The sequence below is a fragment of the Lissotriton helveticus genome, chromosome 7 (genome assembly GCF_964261635.1).
Source record: "Lissotriton helveticus chromosome 7, aLisHel1.1, whole genome shotgun sequence".
NCBI lineage: Eukaryota > Metazoa > Chordata > Amphibia > Caudata > Salamandridae > Lissotriton > Lissotriton helveticus.
This window is the reverse complement of record NC_136068.1, coordinates 414,530,000-414,552,217: the sequence shown is the minus strand read 5'-3', so window position 1 is coordinate 414,552,217 and position 22,218 is coordinate 414,530,000. Positions and strand designations below refer to the sequence as shown.

The 22,218-nt window shown below is 44.0% G+C and overlaps 1 protein-coding gene across 7 annotated transcripts in view; it reads left to right on the top strand.

The window, feature by feature from the left end:
- LOC144768536 (uncharacterized) overlaps positions 1-22,218 on the top strand; it is a 1,350,740-nt gene that overhangs the window by 65,009 nt on the left and 1,263,513 nt on the right. Inside the window, exon 2 of one of the 7 annotated variants that reach the window (XM_078652296.1) lies at positions 18,524-18,644. The exons of the other annotated variants lie outside the window; for them this stretch is intronic. The gene's annotated coding sequence lies outside the window, so the exon portion shown is untranslated. The remainder of the gene's footprint in view (positions 1-18,523; positions 18,645-22,218) is intronic. 7 annotated transcript variants of the gene reach the window in all.

The window sequence follows — 22,218 nt, the reverse complement described above, 5'->3', positions numbered from 1 at the left end:
GAAATGGTAAAAGAGCCATTTTTTTGCGAATTGGACATGTGCTGTCCACAAATTTCACGATGGAGGAAACAATGACCCGGGGCGTGTCCGCTCTACATATCCTTACTCTGTATTGGACGACTCCTAAAAGACGGCATAAAGGAGCAATCCAACGCCTACGCTGCTTATCATATCTTGAGCAGAAAACAAGCATTGGCATAGCCAATAGGTCTCGCCTTTGGGACCTTATAGGTGTTTAGCCGTGCAACAGTTGATGTTGTTGCACCAAGGAAATTATGCTGCATAACTAAATACTTATAAGGTCGCAAAGGCGAGACCTATTGGCTATGCCAATGCTTGTTATATATAACTGCATTTATTAGTATTTCTCTTCTACCAAGTATTATAGAATTTACTACTTTATGATATTCTTTCTGTACCATATTTATGAAATGCTAATAAAAAATTTCAACACAAAAAACATGTCTATATGTGTGCTTTAACAGTACAATGCATTTGGTGTTTTGGAACATTGTTCTGTTTTTAACCCCTTGCATGCTGATGACGGCCCCCAGCCGTCATGCACTACGGCGCTCGTGTGCTGATGAAGGCTGGTGGCCGTCATAAACCCGCCCACTTGAGATTTTGCCGCACAGGCGCAGAATCGCGGCCGCATGCAAGGGGTTAATTAACTAAACAATAAAAGAAATCACTTTCACTTGTCCATAAAAATAGAAAGCAATAATATTCTGTGACAGCTGAAAGGACTATGCCTGCCTAGCTTGAGTCCCTGCTTGTACTGATTCCTCACTGCTATCACTAGACCTACTAAGTTTAACTCTATTTTTGCTCTTTATTCCAATGAAATTTTAATACGTTGATGTGTCTGAAGTCTCCTTGTTCACAATTGAAAGACGATTATCACAGCCAAGCCTCAAAAGATCTACTTGCCCACTTCTTATGGTGGGTCGGGTTTTTATCAGGTCGAGCTATTTTTAACATTTACTCATCCGTTCTGGCGAGTGAACTTAAGCTAGAAGGAACAGGTGTTCTATTCATCCAATAACAACGCCTTTAAATCTTGTTTTTATCTTGATGCATTTGCTGTCTGTTCAAAGACAGAGGTCAATTGACAGTTTGTCTTTTTACTAATTGTTTCTTATCTTATCCTGTGTCATGTAGCTTCCAGTTTCCAGTAGGAACTGCACGTTTATTGGGCAACAAACTTTGGGATGGTGCCAGACTGATTCTGAACACCCCCGCAGGAGATGTTGTCCTATGTGCCAGTTAGTTCACAGTGTCACAATAAGCCCCCCTAAACCTAGACAGGAAGTAAATGGCTTGGGTAACTACAGAACATGACGACCCTGACTCCCCATGAATCGTGGTAACAGATCTAGAACCTTTTTGCTCAGTCACTCTTGCTCTTTCTCTGAGAAACATACAAAGTATACACAGAGCGGCGTTTGCAACTTTATTGAACCATTGTGATTCTTGTATAAAATATGTGCTGCGATGATCAATGGACTGAAGCACATAAGAGTTATTAGCAATATAAGGGCAGTGAGCAGAATAAACAGCTCCATCTTGCTAAGACAATGTGTATTTGCAAGCATATATAAACCAGTATATAGGTAGTGTACCTCTACTATGCGTTACCTAACCCAAGTGTCTAGGGTGTGTGTATGTCCTGCCAAGAATCCACCATCAGATGATCCAACCCTGTTACCTGAATGGAAAGAATATAGGTCCCCGTTAGGTCCTGAATTGGACATCCCTCGTTGAGGGATCAGCTGAGAGCTGGGATGAAGTCTCAACATATAGTGACCTCGCAACAGCAAGTGCTCCTCTGCCCAAACTCGGAAATGCTTGTTTATTTATAACAGAAAGCATTCTTGCCCTGGGCCAAAATTCTAGTCGGGCCGCCATTGTTTATGTACTATAGATAGCTATGTCTCCTCATGGATGAAAACGATCACAATTGCACAATATGTGTAGGACCTTGTACATGATGTTTAAGGTGTCGTGCTAGTGTTCTTGCAAAGAGGAATTTGTAAGCAAGTTTAGTTTCATTTAAATTAATCCTCACTGTCACACAGGCAAATGTATGTAAGAGAAAGCAACTTAGGGAAACGTCTGCATGTAAAATGGCAGTGTTTCCCTCTAGGCCTAACCCGAACACATTACACCTGGAAAATGGTGTTTGCTTTTCTTTCTCTTATTACAGTTGTAGGTTTTTGTCAACTGAGCTTTTTGATAATCATTGTGAAACAAAAGGCTGTAAGATGTCAGGTTTGTTTTAGCACACATTTAAACAGCTTCCAAATGACTTGTACATGTATTTCAAAATATATCCAGAATTCGGAAATAACTTTTTTTTATAATTCAGAAGTGTGATGCAAACAAAGATTTAAATAGGAGCCAAACAAATCAGAAAACTTTACTTGGAGATGCGCAAATGACGAATATTTGCGGAAACTCTATTTCCAAACATTATACACTATATAGTTTTATCAGTAAAACCTCATCAGTTAAAAATGTTGTGGCCATTTCAATGGAAAAACAGTTGATTGCAAATAAATGTGCCACCACTTCATTTATTAAAAGTGATAGTTTTTAAACATGATTTGAGAAACATTCCTGTCCACGCCCTGATGACAATGCGTTTAATGAACTAAGAGGCAACTCAGCGGTCATGTGTATCCTATGTGTAGCTAGGTTGGTATTATATATGGAACACAAGTTTAGTCTATTAAATCAAACAAGTGTTTTTTGTACAGCAGACGTGTTGAACCCGTATATTTGAAGGTGCTCTTATTTATGATAAAGAAGAAAAAAGCAGTTCAGTGAATTAAAATATTTGCCCAGGATCGCATAACTTGAAACCAGTTTATGGGTGAGGAGCATTATAATTAGGTCGAGTATATTATTTAAGTTACTAGTACAATTTTAATGATTTTTCGAGGCCTGACTGCCTACCTGAACTCAGCTCACACCGGTTTCTCTCCCTTTCCAACCAATACGCAACTTAAACATGTCTAATTCTAGAATTCCATTGTCTAACGCAAACCCCACAGAGAGGAATCTCTAATCTCTATATCCTCGCCTTTACAACCTACTAACTCCTTGCCCTTCTTCAAGCAGTACTCTCAAACACATTTTCCTCTTTATCATACTTTAGCAGCACTCCTTCATGCCCCAGACCCACCTTTATACCACTTTCTTTCATATCCTCATATAGTGCACCCTCATCTATGCCTTAATTCTTTCTGCCCCCTCTCATGAACAACCTGAACCCTCTTTACCCTTACCCACCACCCACTTACATAAGCTTGTCATCCCTTCTCCATCTCCACCCTGTGGTAAACTTTCTATCTCAATTTTTAACAGAGGTAAGAATGATCCAGTCTACAGATGAACTCCTGGCAATCTTCCACTCCAAGTTTAAATTGCTCCGTCTCTTCCCATCTCCACCATCTTATCTTTGAACCAACTGTTTCCCTCCTCACACTTCCATTCTCCTACCTCTCCCCTCCTCCCTAAATCCCCCTCTGCTCTAAGAGAAAAATCCCCTTACCTCGAAATACTTCTCTCACATCCTCAATACAGTCCTACACCAATGATGGTTGAGAACTCTCAATTATGCCTATTTTTGGGCACTCTCCTGTCCTGACGGATGTTCCTTTTCCTACCCCAATCCCACACTCCTTCAAACTTTCACCCCTTCACATTTACATCAGCTAGTCATTCCAGACCTGATCTACCTCCAACATTCAATGAATTAATTTTACTTCCAATCTCCTAAAATAGGATCCCCCTTCATTTCACACTCCCTTTCTACACAATCTTATTACACCAGCATTGGGCAGTCATTCAATCAAGATTCCCATGGCCTCCCCACACTAAAACTATACTAAACTCCCTCATGTACACACGGAATTCTATTTCTCAGAGATACATTTTCTGTTCCCTTCCAATCTCCTCCTGTCCACCTCCTTAAAATCCATGGAATGTACTCGGTTCACACCCACTCTCCAGATCCAATAATCTGGCTCCTACCTTGGCTTCTGCGAAAGGTGGAGCCATATCCCACCTTGTCTATGACTATACTAATCGTATTTATAGAGCACATGGTGATCCATAGGCATCCCAGCACTGGTTGAACAAAACTGTTTGTGAAGATTGCTCCGTCAGAGGTTAGTTCTCAAATAGCGAAGTTTTTAGTACTTTTCGCAAGGATAGTTTGTTGTTCACTGTCCGCAGGGCCTGGGGAAGAGAGTTACAGAGATCGTATACATTGAAGCTGAAGGACGCTCCTCTAATTCTTGGTCTTCTAATAGGAGGAACTAAGGCTATTTGAACGTTGGAGGATCTGAGGACCCTCCTGGGAATATAGAGGGGCAATGAGCCAACAAGAGAGGGTTGGTCCTTCTGTTTGGAGGACTCTTGTGCAATGTACAAGGCCTTGAATTTGATTCTTTGGCTGACTGGTAGCCTATGTAGGTCTGCCAGACCTTGTCTGACTGAGGTGTGTCTAGGTATCTTTAAAAACGTACATGCTGCTACATTCTGCAAAACTTGTAATTTACTGAAGACTGCTTTGGGCGCACCCAGGTAGAGTGAGTTGCTGTATTCCAGGCAGGAAAGGTCAATACCTGGACTACCAGCCTCACAGATGTCGGGGGTGTAGGTGAAAAATTTTGCATAGCATTCAAAGGATTTCAAAACTTCAAAAAGAGCTTGGTGGCCTGGGTTTTCATCGATAACGTTTTGTCGAGCCAGGCCTAGACGTTCCGCTCAACCCATGGATCGTTGGGGGTTTGGATTATTCCTAAAATCATCAAATTGGTCTTATTTCCATTCAACTTGAAGCATGATTTGTCCATTCAACTGGCTACCAACTCCAAACATGGTGCCAAGGTGGGTGCTGCGTGGTCCATGTCTTGGGGGAGTAAGAATACCAGTTTGGCGACATCCTGATAGGATACCGTGGAGATCCAAAATGACTTTGCAATGTTCGGGAGTGGCTGAATATCAAGATTAAAAAGCATGGGACTCAGGGATGATTCCTGTGGGACTCCACAGTTGATAGGAATTGTGTCTGAGGAGCAGGACTTGGCAAATACCTGGAAGGATCTGTCTTTCAGGAATGAGCTGAGCCAGTCCAGGACATTCTCTGATAATCTGTCCGTGTGAATTCTTTTGCAGGGGATGTTGTGGTTCGCTGTGTCAAATGCCGCGCTTGGGTCTAGAAATATAATGGCTACGGTGCCTCCTTGGTCAAGCCTCCTTTTTGTGTCCTTCCCATCTGCTAGAAGGACAGTTTCGGTGCTATGTTTAGGCCAAAAACCTGTTTGGGTGGGGTGTGAAATATTGTTGGATATAATGATTTACTAATGGTGCATATTGATGTGTTTTTCCACTAATTTGCCGTGCAAATCTGGTTTCGTTTTTTTTAGGATGGCTTTGACTTAGGCGAGTTTCCACATCAGGGGTACTAATCCATTCTGTAAGAACAGGTTGATTAGGTCAAGCAACAATTGGGAAGATGTGTTCTTCTCCGAGGGAGAGTATCTTAAGAGGGGCGGGGTCGAGTAGGGATCCTGATTTGACTTAGCTAAAGAGAGAAGTGAAGTTTTCATAAATAAGGGAGGGGAATTCGGAGAGGGCATTTGATCTGATATCCTTGAAGTTGTTAGGGGAATTGGTGTCCAGGTCTCCCTCCACGTCTTGGAAAGAGCGGTAGATGTCAGATAAATAGGTGGTCAGGTCTTTGCTCCTTGAATTTGAGGGTTCAGTGTGTGGGCCGTTGGGTGTGGGTTCTAACTGCGCTTACGTGATTTTGAACATCTCTCCAGGGGAGTGTGCTGCCCCATTAATTCTGGTTTCATACAGGGAGACCTAGGACATTTTTATATCTGCATGATAATTCGTCACAGTTTCACAATATTTAGCTTTGTTCCCTTTCTGCTTTTTTATACTTTTAAGAGTTTGTGATTTTCTGGAAATGTTTGAACTAGAGAGTGATTTAACCATTCCAAGATCACGCCATCAGCAACGCGTGGGTCGGGACCCTGGATTGCTAAAGTATTGCTAAGTAAGTGTTTACAGTCTTCGTGGTTTCGCTGGTACCAGCCTCTGTCTTTCCAGTCAAACTGTTTGGGGGCTCCAGATGGGCAAGGGATTATGAGGTACATACGAATCTAGGAGTGGACCGACCAGATAATGGGTAGAGGATCCAAAATCTGTAAGTGGGGGTAATTAGAGAAAATGCGATTGAGCAGGTGCCCCTTTTCATGAGTGGGGCCCTGAACTCTTTGGGTGAGTTGGACGGTAGCCAGGTCTTGCAGGAAATCAGCAGCTTGGGTGTCAGCGGGCTCATTGAGTTGTAGGTTAAGGTCTCCCAGCACCATAAAGTAAGGTTTCCTAACTGCCAAGTTGGCAATGGCCTCTGGTATGGTGAGGGTAAATTGGCCTGAGGTGCCAGGGGGGCAGTAGATGAGCAGTCCTGATAACGTGATTGTGGGGGACAAGGACATTTTGAATATCATGCTTTTGCAGTTGGGAATTAACGGGGGTTCAGCCAGGCATGAGAATGCAGCCTTTTTGTAAATTGCAAGCCCTCCTCCCTTCCTTTCGGTGAACACCCTAAATATCGATTCCAAAATATCGAATGGACAGAATATCGAATCAAAAATATAGAATGGACAGAATATCGAATTATCAAAATATAGATAGGACAGAATATCGAATTCCACAATATCATATTTTATAATGTAGATTCCCATAATATCTAATTTTTTTTAGTGTTATGTATGGTAGTATATATGTGTTAAAATGATGTATTATTTTTCGAATGTATGTTTAATTTTTTTAAAGTAATGAATATTATGTAATTTAATTTGTGCGTCATTTAATTCCGTAGCGGGTTGTGGGTTTATAGGGGAATAGGGTGGGAAGTAATTTAATTATATTAAATTAAATATTATTTTTTATTTATATGTATTGATAATTAATTGATTGGTTATTCATTATTAATTGGTAATTATATTTTAATAATTGGTAATTAATTTTTATTAATTGATTAATTGATAATTCTGTTAATTGTATTTTTTATTATTAGGAGCGGGTTGTGGGTTTATAGGGGAATAGGGTGGGAAGTAATTTAATTAGAATAAATTCAATATTAAATTGTATTTATATGTATTGATAATTAATTAATTGATAACTAATTAATAATTGGTAATTAATTTTTATTAATTGGTAATTAATTTTTATAAATTGGTAATTATTTTTTTATTGATTAATTGATAATTATGTCAATTATATTTTTTATTATTAGGAGCGGGTTGTGGGTTTATAGGGGAATTGGGTGGAAAGTAATTTAATTGTAATGAAGTTAATGTTTATTTTTATTTATATGTATTGATAATTAATTGATAAATAATTATTTATTGGTAATTAATTTGAATGAATTTGTAATACATTTTTTAAATTGGTAATTAATTGTTATTAATTGGTCATTTTTAAATATTTTTTTATTGGTATTGATAATTAATTTAATCTTATTTCAATATTAAATCATTTCTTTCCCTACTGTTGCACTCTCTGGAGTGGGAATAATAATTTTTACCCCTACGCTATCCAACGTTTTCCCAACTGTTGCACTCTCTGGAGAGGGAATAGTAATTATTACCCCCCCCGCTATCCAACACGTTACCTACTGTTGCACTCTCTGGAGTGGGAATAGTAATTTCTACCTCCCGCTATCCAACGCTTTCCCTACTGTTGCACTCTCTGGAGTGAGAATAGTAATTTTTACCCTCCTGCTATCCAATGCTTTCCCCACTGTTGCACTCTCTGGAATGGGAATAGTAATTTTTACCCCTACATTATCCAATGTTTTCCCTACTGTTGCACTCTCTGTAGTGGGAATAGTAATTTTTACCCCTACGCTATCCAACGTTTTCACTACTGTTGCACTCATTATTAATTAACATAAAAATTATTATTTTAATTAATATATTGTATTTATTTGTATATTTAAATAATATGTTTATTTATATATTTGTAAATATATTTTCATTAATTTTCTAAATATTTTATCATTAAGATTAATAATTCTTATGATATTATTAAGTACATCTATATTTAAAAAAAATGTTTTACATTTCATTTATTATTTTTACATTTTAAGCTTTTTTACATTATTTTAATTATGTTTTATTTAATTATGTTCATTATTTAATTACATTTCTAGTATTTTTAATACATTTAAAAAATTCGATATTTTAGTTAACTATACTTTAACATTCTATATTTTGGAATCAATATTTTAGTACTTACCTGTTTGTAGATAGGCATTCTATATTCTGTCCCTCGATATTTTGATAATTCGATATTTTGTCCCTCGATATTTCGATACTGAACCCTTCCTTTCTTCTATATCTCTGTGTTATATAGTAATCAGGGGCAATATCTTGTCCTGACTCCTCATGGAGCTAGGTTTCAGTCAGGAAAATCACATCTGGTTGTTTCTCCTCCAGGAGCCAACAATTGTCCAACCTGTGGCGTGGTAGGAATATGCAATTATTACTTCACAGACTCCTAACCTACCTGTGACACTCCAACTTTCCTAGATGATTGGTTGCTCCCCCTTCCACCCTCTTGTCCATAACAATCTCCACTTGACTCCACTCAACAGTACTCACCACACCACTACTCACTCTCACGAATATCCGTCTTCTGCATTTTCTACCATTCCTATCATCATGAGGTTGAGATGATTTTAGGTTAACGAACTGAAGGGAGGACTTGCGGGTAAAGGTTGCTGTTACCCACAAGTACTCCTTTCAGAGCAATAACCTAAAATCATCTCAACCTCATGGGTTTGAGTGCTTCTCTGTTAAACTGAGGACATCACAATGGAATCCCATGATCTTCCTCACTATTTATCAGCCCCCAGCAAACAATATTCCTTTTATCAAATACCTGAATGAGGCTATAGCTGATAGATTGACAACCAACTCTAATAACATCTTCCTTGGTGATTTCAACTCCTACTAGGAAGACCTATCTGATTCGGAAGTGTCTCGGCTAACTCTTTTTTTCTTACCAACAGTGATCTGGAACAATTTTGCCACACCTCCACAAATATATATTTCCATCTTTGACCTGCTCAAAAACCCTCTGCTAGTAGATAAACCAAGAGAGTAGATCAGGGACTTTACCAACATCTCCTTGGCTCAAAGTTCTTATCCTCTCCATCAGTCAATGACTTGACAAGTCTTGTCGAGAACTACAACACCATAATGTCAGAAGTTGCGAATTATTTTGCCCCATTCTGACTCGAACAACTCTACAGCAGCACCTCATCACAATGTTTCTCTAAACAACTCCTAGAGGAATGAAATATCCTCAGAACCACAGAACGCTCAAGGAGGCAAAACCCCTAGAAGGAATCGCTACCAGATCTTCGACTTAAATGAAGAAAAAAAATACAAACTCCACATTCTCTAATCGAAAGCCGGTTCCTTCCAAAAGGAAATGACGACAGTGAAAAATATACCTAAGAAGATCTTTGTTTCTTATTGTATGAGAATTTAATTCCAAAGACCTCATCCCAGTCTCCCTACCAACAAGGAAACCAACAGCAAGACCGACGCCTCCTCTTGGAGGTCTCTGGCTTTGAGGACACACTCCCACCCTGATGTACTGATATGCTTGTCCTATTGTATGCAGCAGAGGGGGGAGGACTCCTACTGAGTACAACGTTATGTCCGAATGCAAGTTGTTGCCAATGTTGTTAATGCTCTTCCCGCTTTTGGGAAGTGGGGTGATGGACTATGCACATGACTCACTTTATTGGCTGTACGTGGCATGCTTTTACAGTGGACTCATACATTCTATTACCAATGCACTGTACCCTGACTTTTTCTTTTTCAATAAAAATTGTTAAAAAAAAACATAAAGAAACAACAACTTCTTCATAGACAAGAGAGACTAAATTGATCTTTGCATTGCTAGAGGAACACTGTCGCTCTCTCCAGAATCTCTGCCTTGCAAATCCAAGGAAAGCTTTTCCTCCTCCGAACTACTAACCAGATCTGCACCATAGAAAATAATCTCAGCAAATAAGCCCTCTCCACCGTTCGCTGACTCCATCCGGCTAAGTTGGTCAGCTCCTCCTACAAAGCGTAGTGCCTGATTGCCTGTAATCGGCCCAGGTCACCCCTCTGCCTGAAATCAGCCCAGGTCACCCCTCTCTGACTCTCAGTGGTACTATGAACGAGCAGTCTAAGGTTCCTCAGGTGGAAGGTGTGGATTTAGATTAGTAAACACCCTCATAACTCGAAAAGCACGCAGCAGCAATACAATACCAGCCCTATACTACTTTAAAACCAAAATAAGTATTTTTTTCTAACCCTACTCATTCAAAGGAAGGTTATGGTATTCACATGCAACAACACATTTCCCCCTTGAGGTCGGGCTCTAGTGTTTCATTCGCAAGTCCCTTTCCCACCTGTTCCTTACAATGTGATTGGGGTTATTTCCCATTCACTGGTGGCCGCATCCAGAGAATGCTCACTAGTAGGCCTTTTTATCAAGAGTACCCTTTGAGTCTTAGAATACAGTCAAAAGTGTCTTAGCTCTACTGAGCTTTCAGCTTTGAGTCCCCCAGTACCAGGTAGGCACGTAACAAGTCTTACCCGCTCCGGCAGGAAGGAAATGTGCAGCGTCTTGGAGAGTGCCCCACCACAGCTCCGGTCCTGCTCAGGTTAGTCAGCTGCACGCGGACTGTAGTGTAGTTCCTATATTCCCAATAGGCTCGGTGCATTGGAATAATATATCCTATAGATTTGACGTAGGACTGATGTCTACTAGGTCTCTATCGAATATATTAAATTGTGAGTGCCAGCTAGCTCAGAGGTCACTAGAAACTTTCTCCAATAAACAAGAAGGGATTAGTTTCTGACAACCGCATGAACATGACAACTTTGTTTCTCCAAGATAAAACTGGTCTTCAGAGTCGTGGAAACAATAGATAGATATTTCACTCAGTTAGTCGTGCATGCTTCATTTCACCAGAGGTGCAGAGAAACAGAGAGACGTCGTTTTCAATAAAAAGTATTTATTGAACAGTCTTCTTTCTCGTGCAGAAGAAATGAACTGCTACAATCGTAATACTGGCTGTAAAGTGTAATGCGTACAACAAGAAGAGTATTATAAAACAATACTGTAAAAGCTTGGGGGCCCATTAGGATGACGGGCGGACTTTGTCTGCCCGTCATCCTGTCGTGTCTAGGGACCGCCCGCCATAAGGGCGGGGCTCCCGTTGGGGGCATTAGGATGCACCCGCCACAGTGGCGGGCGCATCCTGTATCTTCAGCATTGCGGCAGGCTGTGCTGAAAGGACCGCCCGCCGCAATGCTGAAGATACATGTAATGCATTACAAAGCACAACGTGACAGGCACCGCGTGGTGCCTGCCACGTTGTACTTTGTAATGCTGGGGGGTACCACCCATGTGCACCCCCCACCCCAGAGTCCCTGGGGGCCCGCAACGGACCCCCGCAGGGTGTCTCAGCATGCCTTTCCGTGGCGGAAAGGCATTTGTACATGCCCATGCTAATATGGCTGGCGTTGTCTCATAGATACCGCTACCATATTAAACCTTTTCTGCCCCGGCCTTAAGGCGACCAGGCGGAAAAGCGGCAGACGGTCTTTCCGTCCGCCGCGGTCCCCCCCGCCATCCTAATATGGCGGAGGGGATTTAGGTGCGGATGGTGGGCGGATCGCCCCCGCCAGGCTGGCGGTGGCTACCACCAGCCTGGCGGGGGCAATCCGCCCGCCATCCTAATGGGCCCCATGGTATGGTTTCTAAGCCATAAAATACATACATAAATAATAAAAGGCTAAAAGTACTCAACTGGTGTTTCTAAAATACGCCTACCCCGATGTACCTAACCTAAGTATAGTACGAGGGAAGAAGTAAGTGAGATGTAGCATAAATCTAGTATCTTTTGCCAAGAATCTATCCAAGATTTCTCTTAGGGTCTAATCAGCTCCGTACCTAGGTTTAGAATGAAGGAGGTCTGGTATCTCTCTGTCTCAGGACTCAATTTCCCAACACCCCGCAAGGTGAGCTTGGAAACACTGGAGCTGGATTTCTCGGCAAGAGAAAAGACAACATCTCTCAGTGCGTCTGCTGGAGGGTCGGCTTCCTTCGGCACTTGCTGCAGCAGGATGCGTCAGGCTCGTAGATAGTCGAATTGCTCCAAACCGCTGTGTGTTTGATAAGGCAAGTGTGGGCATATTTATACCTTGAAGGTGCCGAGTTTGACGTAAAGGTTGACATAATAACGTCATCAAAGAGTCTCAGTTCTTTGAAAACTCCATGAGTTCTTGGACAAATCAATATTCAAGCAAGGGGAAGTCCCTAACTGCTGAAGCCGAGTTTTCCAAGAAATCGTTGTGGCTTTTAGCAACTAGTGGAAGTAGCCATGCCGTATTTGGACTGCATGAGCTCTGTCTAAATATGGTTATGACTTCTATGCCTATATAAGGATATGGTGATTTATACCTATATAAGGGCATGAATCGGGAAAGTTACACTAGGGTCCTAAAATGCTATACAACACCCACTCCACTTTATTATGTTCGACATTACTAAATTTCAAGCACTAAAACATATCTAAAGCATGTGTTTACAATCCCACCCAAACATACAGAAAATGCATTTAAAAAATGGTTGAACACAGAAAGTGAGCATTTGCATAGTATGCATTAATAGGAAATTATATCATTGTAAGCATACAATATGACATTGGCAATGCTAACCGAATGAATCATGAAAAGAACATTTATGAAATGGCTCTTAGTTACAAAAAAGAAATTTCGAGACCATCCCATAGCAAAATAAATATACTGTTCTGGAGACAAGGTCAATATTGTTTCTAGGAAGTACTCTAAGAATACTTGTTATCTAAGAATAGTTCTATGCTAGTCCATCCGGACCAGTCAGGCTTCATGCCCCACCGAAACGCAGCACTAAATCTTAGAAGGGTACATGGTGTAATGGAACGTAAATCGACCATTGCAGAGGATGCAGCAATACTCTCCCTAGACGTGCGAATGGCCTTTGACTTGGTAGAGTGGCCTTTTCTATTTGCGGTGCTTAAACGTATGGGGTTCAGACCTAAGTTCTGTGCATGGGTACAGCTACTCTACACGGAGCAGCCGACACGGGTAGTGGTGAATGGCCATTTGTCGACAGAATTCCAACTTGGCAGAGGGACACGGCAGGGCTGCCCCTTGTCGCCACCCCTATTCGCCATGGTCCTTCAACCACTGGCGGCATGGATTAGACAAGACCCGACTATAAGAGGGATGAGATGGACTGACCAATGGGAAGATCGCATCTCACTCTATGCGGATGACATACTATTATACCTAACATCTCCGGTGCGATCCGTCAATTGCCTCTTAGACATTTGTGCGTCCTATGGATGGGTATCTGGGTATACTATTATTTGGGAGAAGTCACTTTTATATGACTTACATGGTCCTCAACCACGGTTACCACGAAGGTGTGCGCTGCAAATAGTTACAGATGGTTTTAAATACCTCGGGATATATATCACACATTACCACGCACAGTTCACGGACCGAAATCTGACTCAACCCCTATTGAGATTCAAAAATGATGTTAAACACTGGCGCTCACTGCCTTTGACGCTACTCGGGAGGGCAGCCCTCTTTAAGATGATGGCACTCCCGCGGTTCCCTCTATGAACTGCAAAATACACCTTTCCCTGTCCCTTAGGCTTAATTCGCGGCGATTAATGCAGATGTAACGACCCTGCTGTGAGATGGAAAGACGCCCCGCATAGCCCTACATAAATTAACTAGAAGCTGGTACGATGGAGGAATAGCCCTCCCAGACATTAAGGCATACTACTGGGCATCCCAGCTTGTAGCTATAAATCAATTGCTCCACACTCCCCAAGAAGATCCAGCGTTTAGACTAGATGGGCACCTACTTGCTCCATCGGGGATCATGGGGGCACTATACAATAAGAAGAGACACAATATAACAGGTCCAACATCACATGCACTACGTATATGGTTTGAGGCACAGAAGGCCTTGGGCTGGGATGGGGTAGTGACACTAGCAATGCCTCTATGGGACGCAAAACAACTTGGGATGTTAGGCAATACCAAGGGATTCGGAAACTGGGACATAATAGGTATATCCACAGTGGGAGACCTTTGGCAGAAGGGAGAAATTGTTACTTTTGCCCATTTGCAGACTTTTAATGGACCACCTACACACAAAGGCAATCTCACTAACATACCGTAAAATAATTAACAATTACCCGGATCCTACGGCTGCACTGAGGGCTAAGTGGGAGCGAGAGCTAGGTGATATTGAGGAAGCAAACTGGCGTGAGGCGTTAGCGTCTCCTAGGGAGGTAGCAATCCCATCGAGACTAAGGCTAGTACAGCTTCAAATCCTACACCGCATGTACTACATAAGGACATTACTCCACAAAATTAACCACACCGACACACCTCTCTGCCTCAGACAGTGCGGGGAAGCAGGCACATTTTTCCATACTATCTGGCAATGTCCCAGGACCGCTTCTTATTGGTGGGCGGTGTTGCGAACGCTCTCACAGGTCACACACATTACAGTATTGCCAGACCTTAGGTGCTGCCTGCTCAATATCTGGGAGCCCACGGATCTCACTGGGACGGCCCAGGACTGGGTGACATTAGGCATGACAATAGCAAAGCGCAACATTGCGCAACGCTGGGGATCTAGAGATAGCCCTATCCTCAATCTGTGGTGTAAGGACATGGACATGGCAATGATGGCAGAAAAATCGGTCTATAATAACCGAGGATGTCTAAAAAAATGGACAACGGTCTGGGGAGGTTGGAATAGCTATAGAGGAGACATATGCGACCCACCCCTGGGGGAAGACTCCGAGTCCGATGCCAGCATCTGAAATAGAGAGCTCAACGAATTGGTGTTGAAAGGATTGTTGTCAAGAGCGAGGGGTACACAGACAGACATTAATGCCCAGTACTGGTCTTTCAAAAATATTGTTAGCGGAGAGTAAACAGAATATAGAAATGTTTATATGGATGATACGTGAATGTATACCTTATGCACTGCCATGCAAACTGTTCAATAAAAATTGTTTTAAAAAAAAAAGAATAGTTCTATTTTAAGCAGATTACTTTGTACCAAAAAAAAAGTTTTGGAAACAGTCAAATTGAATCATTGTGAAATAGAGTTCCAAACTTAGAAGATTTGTTTTGAAAAAGCAAAGGTCGAATTCAGAGTTCATAGAACGCTATGTACTAATTTCAAAAGTTATTCTCGGTGTCAGGAGAAACCATTAAGTCGTCTAGGCTGGCAAAGAAATCATCTACCACAGTAGATGAAAGTTGAACCACTTCATTAAGTAGATCAATCGTACACAGATGAGAAGCATCGCCGGCAGGCGCATTAGCAATGTTTGCAATAGATGGTACCTGTGTGCCTGTTGGTCCACGTATCTCACCCTCAGCTGGAATCACCGGTGAGACCTCAAAGAATGGCGTCATCAGGATTGGTAGCCGTTGGGGACAACACAATGCATGAGCCGTTACCGAACCAAGCAAAGCGTCAACATCCGTTGGCAGTGCTGATGGAAGTGTTAGACAGACATCCAACATGCATTCCTCTCCACAAAGCAGGCATCGTAGAACAGGTAAGATGCAATCTTGCCAGATTGGTCTGAACGATGGGAACCATGTGGTATTCAGATCTCTCAAACGAGCCAAGCCAAGAATCTGTGTTATGCGATCACCATACTGCATTGCCAGAAGAGCGTTCTCCATGGTAATCTGGGTATCGCTGGTGACTGGACTTGCCATAACGGAGCAGAAGGAACAAAAATAGTATCCCTGCTATGATTCCCAAGATGAGAGGCAGGCCCCGAACACAGAGTGCACGAAGTTTGGAAAAATGCCTAGGACCTCTTTAAATGGTGCTAACAGTCCCGAAAAAATCGTCTTAAATACATGTACAATACCACTGGTATCAGACATGTTTAAGATACGACCTAACATTTCTGCGAAATGTATTGGACAGTTTGTCGATAATAGGGCATGTATCTCTGCAGAGGACCTTGCAACTTGCAGATCATACGTCTCTCTGGGCGAGGTCAGTGGCACAGTTTTTTGTAACAGAATGGCTCTCATTCTGCTTAAAGTATCAATTTGTATAGAAGAGATGTTCAGTGAAAGCCATAGTGGCGACTCCCCGTCTGTCTTACTTTTAGGAAACAATACTTGCATACAACAAGTGACCCTGGCTGACACACTAACGAGATAGGCTATTCCTGGCATCATTCACAACAGCTGTGATCATTCAACATTATGTAGCTTCCATTGGAAAGCTGCCTAAAAACTGGATCTATCACTGCTGTTGGGAAAACCTGCAGGTGGCAGGATAGGTTATTTGAAGAACCGTCACAGGCTCCATGTAAATTAATATCCTGAAATAAAAGAGATCTGCTTAGTGCATTGTTGTAATTTTTTCCACTAAGAAACACCTCCTTTCCCCCACTCCAACATTTGTGTGTGTATTGTAAATCCCAGGTCCACTTTATGTAATCTTTACCCAACCTTTCATACAGGCCTGCTGCTATGTGTTTTAAGCAATACTGAAACTGGAAAATCGTCACTGGTATCGTGATGGTGCCATGTATTATCCATTCAACGGCTGGTTTCTCAGAAACGGTTAATGGTAATCTCTCCAGTTTTTCTATGCTCAGCTCCCCTTTGTGCCAAAGAGATTTGTTTACCTGTAAGGTTAAATCCAGTAAACAATGACGTGGTGTTGATTAGACGCCAAGGCACATAGCCTGAACGAAGGTTTTGTAACGTCCAGCCTAGCAGCATTATAGAACGCAATTGAGACTGGCTATGTTGTAACATTAGCAATTCCTGTTCCATGATGTCTATGGCAAAGGATACAATGCTGTCCAAAGAATAAATTCTGGACGACAGAGTTGTTAAACCATTGTCAACTACAGAGAGTGCTTTCTCTAAATTAATACGATCAGTTTCTCGTATTCGTTCTGCAGTTTCCGTTTGTGTGACTTTCCATGCTACATTAAAGGCAGCATATATACCGGCGTATATGAAACTTTTATGACGTGGTTTACGAGGCCCTAGTAAGAAGTCTCTCAAATCAACGCCATCTTTAAGTAACGTTAAGTGTTGTTTTATTTCCGGGAGTGGGTACTTTTGTAGCCTCTCAAGGCACAGTTTTCCTACACTGTAAGTTGTTATAATCCGTAGATGTTGTCTCTGGACATATCTTGGATCGGGCCTAGTTACTGTAAACCCTTGTGTCTTGTTCAGGAATCTATCTTGACAGTTATTCGTGTCTGTGGGCCAGATTAACCATTTTTTCCAATCAGGATTAGTTCTGTTCTGTTTTAAAATGTAGTTTACGTCTACCTCCTCATCCGTAGTTCCATTACTATCAGGTGTGGGTTTAGGTATGGATGGTTTGTTTAAATCTTTTATCTTAGCCAGACCAAGACAAGAGGTCTGTTGAACAGTTTCACTTTAAAACATTATTTGTTCTAGGATGATGCAGGCTCTAAATACGGCTTCTAAACCTTGCACCTGCCAGTCCTTTGTACCCCAGACAGTTTTTGTCTCAATGTTGTCTTTCCCAAAGTCAAAACTTAATGTGGACAATTGAGCATAAAAGGCCGCAGAGTAAATTTGTTTAGTATTAGTCATCATACTTCTCATTCCTGTCTTATTAACATTTCTGAAGAAAAATGTTCCTGGATTTGTGGTATTGAAACCTGAAAAGTATGGACATTTTTCATAAAATGTTTTAGAGCTACCCTTTGGTGGCGTTGGACAATGTTCCCATTGATTATAAGTTAAAACATTTCTAGGATTTGCCGATTTGTGCAAATAATGGTGACCAAAATGATTAAAACAATACATTTGTTCATAATCTGATGAACCTTCTAAGTATTCATGTTTTGTAAATTTTTCTGACATTTCTAAGTCTGCCATCATGTTATTAACAGTCTCAAAGTCCCATTCATCAAAAAATGTGCTGGGTGAAACAAAATCACTCAAGGAAACCTTAAATTGGTGTGGAATTTTCAGCAGCTCTTCAGGGCCATAAATGTCTTTATCAGTTCTATCCCATGCTATCCCACCAGGTAGAGGAACGGCTGTGATGTTCACTGATGACCGGTCTCTTTGTCCACAATGAGATGATTTGTGTGGCTTTAGGAGCAAGTTGATGTTCTTACTTGCTGTGTCCATTTTACTATATTTACCGTCTATCAGCTTTCCCACACTTAAAACTAGAATCAGCCATAGTCGGAGAAAAAGTACACCTAACACAATCCAAAATTCAACCCATGTTGAAACCAGATATGTATTTGCAATATGGTGACAAAGGTCAATTACTTGTTCCTTGAAAGCTTTATTTGCTGGCGTTGTTTCAGGTTCACTGGGATCCTCAGAAAAGTTATCAAAGTTGATGAAATAGCCAGAGGCAGTTCTGTCAATTGTTGGTATTGCATCCGGATTATTTGAAATCGCTGGAGCTGCTTTGTCCCTTGACATGTAAGTATAGTCAGATACTACATCATTGTAGATAGGAGTTTCTTGATGAACTGTTATTTGTGTTTCAAGAGGCAAAAGTTCCATGGCTTTGTTGCATAGTCCTTCTTTTCTCACTGTAGATTCTTCAAAGGTGATGAGTCTTTCAGTTTGAACCTCGTGTATAGTAGCAAGATTTGGGCGTCTGCTACATCTTTGGAGTCCACTGGGCCTGCTACTTATTATCGGCCACATGATGTGGTTTGACCAGGTCGATGGACACGAACCGGTTCTCTTTTCTTCCAGCAAGGGGCGGCCGTAACACTGTTCTTGATCCGTGGATTGCTAGCACATGTACTGGTTTTCTGTAAGAAGGCCCAAATTCCTTCTTATCCGCTATTTTTTCTCTGACTACATCCCCAATCTTAGGAATCCAGACAGGTCCTGCTGGGACAGGTGGTTGTTCTTCAGTGGTCGTTGGCTTCTGTAATGTGTTGCTTAGACTTCTTCGTGTTTCATTTAAGTCCTGCAAAACAGCCAAACGGTCTTTGATATCAAAGGGTTTTTATTCTACCACTGAAGTAAGACGATCGAGGTCTTCGACAATCATTTTAGTACCAAAAAGGATTTCATTCCACCCAGGGAATTTCTTGGTAGGCTATTAAGGCTACATTGGACACTTATTAGATGTTTGACCCACCTGTCACCCGAACCTAATACCCTAGTTGTTATAGATTGCTTCATGTCCCGTTTTTTTCTCTCCACAACCAAATTTCCCTCAGGATGGAATGGACTCGAAAATCGCAATGCAACGCCCATTTTGGCCATGGCCTCCTTGTAAGCTTTGGAGGTAAACGCAGGACCCTGGTCACAATGTAGCGTGCCGATTGCGTATGTGCTGATAAAGACTCGCAAATCTTTTATATCTGAAAGATACACGTTAGTGATAGATTCCTTACCTTAGAATATCCCCAGGCGTCATACTGGATCCGGAAATTTTTGCATAGCAGTACCCTTGCGCGTCGGTAGGCGTCGTCTGCGGCTCCGCGTCCGTCGTCGGCGTCGTGGGCCCCGTGATGACGTCGTCGGAGTACTTAGACGCCGCCTCCGCGTGCTGACGTCAGTTCTTCTTTTTTCCGCGCCAGCAGCGCAGATCCGGAAAAAGTGGTACCTTAGTGTTTTTTGACTAAACTTTTTTGATCTCTTTTGATCATTCTTTTTCGAGTCTTCGACTCCAAATCGGTGCCGGTAGGGATGCAAGGGTTTAAGCCTTGTGAGGATTGCAACCGTCTGATGTCGGTCACGGACCCTCACCGTCGGTGTCTCCACTGTCTCGGCGTCGACCACGACGACAAGACCTGTTCCGACTGCCGGGCCCTGACTTCGAAGGCTAGGCGGGAGCGGTCCCGCAAGCGGCTCGAACTCCGGCAGTCGGCCCTGCGCCGAGAGAGGTCCCGGTCCGGATGGAGGTCAAGGGACCGTTGGCGGGAGCGGAGCCATCGTAGCTCCGGGAGTCGACATCACTCCTCAGGGTCAAAGTCGTCAGGTAAGCACAAGAAGTCGAAGAGACGTCATCGCTCTTCCGACGCCCCCCGATGCTGGCTCAACGGGGCAGGGGGTTCAGGGGACACCGCCCACGCGGCTCCGTCGGAGTCGCAGGCGTCGCGTCTAGCTCCATACCCTCCGGTCCCTGGGCCGCGCGTGACGCAGGAGGAGATCAAGCGGTTCCTCATGGCCATGAGGTCCCTCTCTTCTCCGACGGGCTCCGCGGTGCCTTCGGGCCCAGCGGACCCATCTGGGGGTCCTAGCGGGTCGGGTGCTTTGGCTCCGACGCCGCCGGGTGCTTCGACTCCGGCACCGCCGGCGAATTCGGTCCCGGCGCCGCAGGGCCCCACTGGATCCGGTTCCGGATCCGGGTCGTCGCCGGTGGACCTCACGACCTCCCCGGCGCCGATCCCTCAGGTGTCACCCCCGGCACCGTCTTCGTGCGGCGCGTCCCCGAGGCCTCCCTCGATCCGTCTCTGGCGCCGAAACGGCGCTGCTGGGCGCCGCTTCAGACGCCGTTCGGAGAGTTTTTCTTTCATGTGCCGGCCCCATCATTTGACACCCCTGAGTACCAGGAGATGGGTGATGAGGAGGATTGGGAGGGGTCTGAGGACCCTCTGACACGGGAGTGTCAGTCACAGGAGGACTGGACAGGTGGACTTGGGGACGCCAGTGGTCTGGACACATCACCGGACACTGGCTTTGTCTCCCCTCCTATCGTGGCTTCGGAGGAGGGGGCTACCTACAGTGTGGTGCTGACGCGGTCGGCCAAGGCCTTGGGCCTTGAACTCCCCGTCGCGGCCGTGAGGAGTAACCTCCTCACTGAGGTCCTTAAACCGCAGTCAAGCTCGGCTGAGCCTCTGCTGCCGTTTAATGAGGCCTTGACCAACGTTCTTTTGGGCACTTGGTCCAGGCCCGCTACAGGTACGCCTGTAGATAGGAACGTGGCCAGACACCACCGCCCGGCCCCGGGCGACCCTTGTTTCCTGTCCACCTACCCCACCCCTGAGAGCCTGGTGATCCAGGCCTCCAATTCCCAGACCGCATTCCCGTCTGCTCCGCCTGACAGGGAATCCAAGAGGTACAAGCAATACGGCAAGAAGGTATTCTCATCCCTTAGTCTGGGACTGCGGTCTTCCAACACCGCGTGCCTCTTGGGCCGTTACACCCACTCTCTGTGGGACACGGTCGCGGACGTGCTGCCAGAATGCCCGTTGGAGGTACGGGCTAAACTCGGCCAAGCCCTTGTGGAACTCTATCCGGTGTGGATTGGACACCACCCACTCTCTGGGCAGAGCGATGGCAACGACGGTGGCGATTCGTCGCCACGCCTAGTTGAGGTCCACCAACTTTTCGGCCGATGCTCTAGGACACCCCCGCGCCTCACGGCCACCAGCCGCTGCGTGTGCCCCCCTTGCCTGACTGCCTCGCTGCTGCCTGCCGCCGCATGACCACGCACCCTGCCCCCGAGCGGCGTGGTCCGTGCTCGGCTGTCCTGCCCCTGCCGTTTTTTGACGTATTTAGTGTGTTTTCTCGTTCAGTTTTGCTTGTTTCTCTGTAATTGTATTTCCCTGCCCCTGCCGTTTTTTTGCCGTATTTAGTGTGTTTTGTCGTTCAGTTTTGCTTGTTTCTCTGTAATTGCACTTCCCTGCCCCTGCCGTTTTTTGCCGTATTTAGTGTGTTTTGTCGTTTAATATTGCCTGTTTCTTTGTAAATTGTATTTCCCTCCTGTTATTTGCCGCCGTTCGCCCTCCCTCCCCGCTTCCCGCCACCGCCGGTAACCCCGCCCCTTTGGCCTTCTGTACCCTCCCCGCTCCCGCCTCCCAGCTGCTCCGCCCACCCGCGCACTTCGCCATATATGGCGACCGTGCGAACGCGCAGCGTTGACGCGCAGCGGGCGCGCCGAATGTGCGCCAAAGGTAAGCCCGTCTGCGCCTGGACCGCGCCCAGTGCCAGGACCCCTGGCCCCCACCGACGGAAGACGACCCGACGAACCTACAACGCCGCCGAACTCATCGCACTCAACACCGGCGGCATCCCGGGGTGCCACCGA